This window comes from Musca vetustissima, unplaced genomic scaffold (assembly GCF_032173495.1).
Source record: "Musca vetustissima isolate MV318-11 ecotype Yass unplaced genomic scaffold, APGP_CSIRO_Mvet_v1 utg51242, whole genome shotgun sequence".
NCBI lineage: Eukaryota > Metazoa > Arthropoda > Insecta > Diptera > Muscidae > Musca > Musca vetustissima.
In genome coordinates, this window is record NW_026889587.1 from 33,784 (window position 1) to 36,977 (window position 3,194).

Below are 3,194 nucleotides of genomic sequence, written 5' to 3' on the forward strand. Positions count from 1 at the left end.
TCTTACCTCAAGAGATAATTTAGTACGAATGGCGTAATTACTATTCCTATTTTCATCACAATAAAATCATCAAAATTGGTGCAGAAATTTCTTCGATTAAAAAAACTCTTTCCACTGCAATTAAAAACAACCGTAGGAAAATGTGAGTCAAATTGGTGCAGCCGTTCTCAATGAAAATATATTTGAGGAACAATAAAGGCACATATAAGTTAGACTCCTTCAAAATATGTTTCTCAAGATTTTCGCGTATTTTTCTCAATTTTTTTTTTCGTAAAAACCTTCTCACACTAATTGCAGATAATTGAAAGAAATGTTTAGTCAAATCGGTCCCTTCGTTCTCAAATTGATGAGTTACTACACGTAGATTTAAAGTAATTTTACTCCAATTTGATAAGTCGTTTCGTTTGACTGAATTGGTGTCGGAATACTTAACGTAGATTAAGCACCCAATCTCTAATTGGGCAAAACGCAAATATACTATATAGAGCGCCATCTGTCGGACGAACTTAAAATTAAACACGCCCCATAGAGCATATACATAAAGTTTGGTCAAAAACGGGGCAGTGGTTCTTGAGTTACGGTGCAAAAACACAAAAAAAAAGAAATATTGCGCCATCTGTCGGATGAACTTCAAACTACACAGAAACACTTCTCACGACCCATAGAGCCTGTACATAAAATTTGGTCAAAATCGGTGCAGTAGTTTTTGAGTTTAGCGATCACGGACATACACGTAATTTTTATATATATAGTGAAGTGATAGAGATATACAATAATTCAAGACAATGACAATCAAATTGATTCTAGAAAATTAACCTAGTTTGAGAATTTTCCATAAATGACAATTACTTAAAAATATTATACGCTGCCAATTTTCGCCCAAAATATATCCAAGAAGAACTACGAAGAGATGAAATCATAAAGGTTCGATATAAAATGTGTGGAAATTCTAATATCTTTCAAAATAAATTTTGCAACATTTTCGCGGATTTTTCTCGAAATGTTATTTCGTTAAAACCTTTCCACGTCGATTGCAGACTACTAACAGAAACTTTAAGTCAAATCGTCCGCCGTTTCTTTAAGATAATTTTTGCAACATTTTCGCGGATTTTTCTTAAAATTTTCTTTCATAAAAACCTTCCTACTGTAATTACCGACAACTGAAAGAAACTTTGAGTCAAATCGGTCCAGCCGTTCTCAATTGATGAGTTAGTATACATTTTTTGCCACCATTTAAACTAATTTTACTTCAATTGATAAGTTATTTTTTTTTCGATTGACTCCCACGCCCTTTTCACGAAAACAGGTTATGTATGAGTCGTTGTTTTAATACTTAACGTCGGCACACGCCTATTAAGCTCCCAATCTCTAATCGGGCAAAACACAAAGAAGCTATATATCGCGCCATCTGTCGGACGAACTTAAAATTAAACACAAAAACACTACTCATGCCCCATAAAGCAAATACGTAAAGTTTGGTCAAAATCGGTGCAGTAGTTCTTGAATTATGGTGAAAAACCACAAAATACTAAATATTGCGCCATCTCTCGGATGAACTTCAAACTACACAGAAACACTCCTCACGCCCCACAGAGCATGTATATACAATTTGGTCCAAATCGGTGAAGTAGTTTTTGAGTTTAGCAATCACGAACATACATGTAATTTTTATATATATAGAGATATATATATCTAGATCTGAATCGATTTTCACGAAACTCAGCACACATCATTCCAGCAGTACGTTATGCCAAATTTCGTGCAAATCGAAAGATATATGGGATTTTGGTGCAACATTTACATAAAATCCAACGAAACTATATATGGGAGCTATATCTAAATCTGGACCGATTTTCACGAAACATACCAGAAATCATTCTAGGCTCAATTCAGTACGTTATGCCAAATTTCGTGTCAATCGAAAGATATATAGGGACTTTGGTGCACCATTTACATGAAATCCGACGAAACTATATATGGGAGCTATATCTAAATCTATCCCGATTTTCTCGAAACTTGGCAGACATCCTTCTAGGCTCAATTCTGTACGCTATGTCAAATTTCGTGCAACTCGAAAGATATATAGGGACTTTGGTGCCACATTTACATGAAATCGGACGAAATTATATGGGAGCTATATCTAAATCTGGACCGATTTTCACGAAACTTGGCAGACGTCACTTTAGGCTCAATTCTGTACGTTATGCCAAATTTCGTGCAAATCGAAAGATATATAGGGATTTTGTTGCACCATTTACATGTAATCGGACGAAACTATATATGGGAGCTATATCTAAATCTGGACCGATTTTCACGAAACTTGGCAGACATCACTCTATGCTCAATTCAGTACGTTATGCCAAATTTCGTGCAAATCAAAATATATATAGGGACTTTGGTGCACAATTTACATGAAATCGGACGAAACTATATATGGGAGCCATATCTAAATCTGAACCGATTTTTCCCAATTTCAATAGGGTTCGTCCTTGGGCCAAACAAATGAGCTGTGCCAAATTTCATCCAATTCGGATCATAAATGCGACCTGTACTTTGCTCACAAAAATACATGGACAGACAGACGGACGGACATGCTTAAGTCGGCTTAAAAAGTGATTTTATGCATATTCTCAAAAGGAACCATGGGTCTATCTCGTTTCCTTTTGCCTGTTACAAACATATGCACAAAGACATAATACCCTGTACCACAGTGTGGGGAAGGTTATAAAAAGAGGGTTGAATGGGGACTACCCTTAAAAGAGGCCGAATATTAACGAAATTTTGGATGGGAGATTTGTTACCATATACAACTACAAAATACCAAATTACAGCAAATTGGGTCCAAAATGAAGAAATTGAACTCAATGTACTAAATTACAGGCCGAAAAACAAACCCCAAACCGTTATATGGGGGCCATCAGAAAAAGTGGACCTATATTTAAAATTTTTTGGAGGGTACCAAATTTCAGCGAATTTAAAGAACCCCAAAATATGGGAGCTATGCCTAAACGTGGACCGATATAGCCCATCTTCGAACTTGACATGCCTGTGTAAAATTTAATTCCGATATTCCTTTATAAATTGACATTTAATACGAAGCCGTTACTGATATTTTCCAATAATGCAAAATATTGAGTTATTGTTGTGGATATACTCAATACACACAAAAATACACCTGTTAAAATGCTGCAATC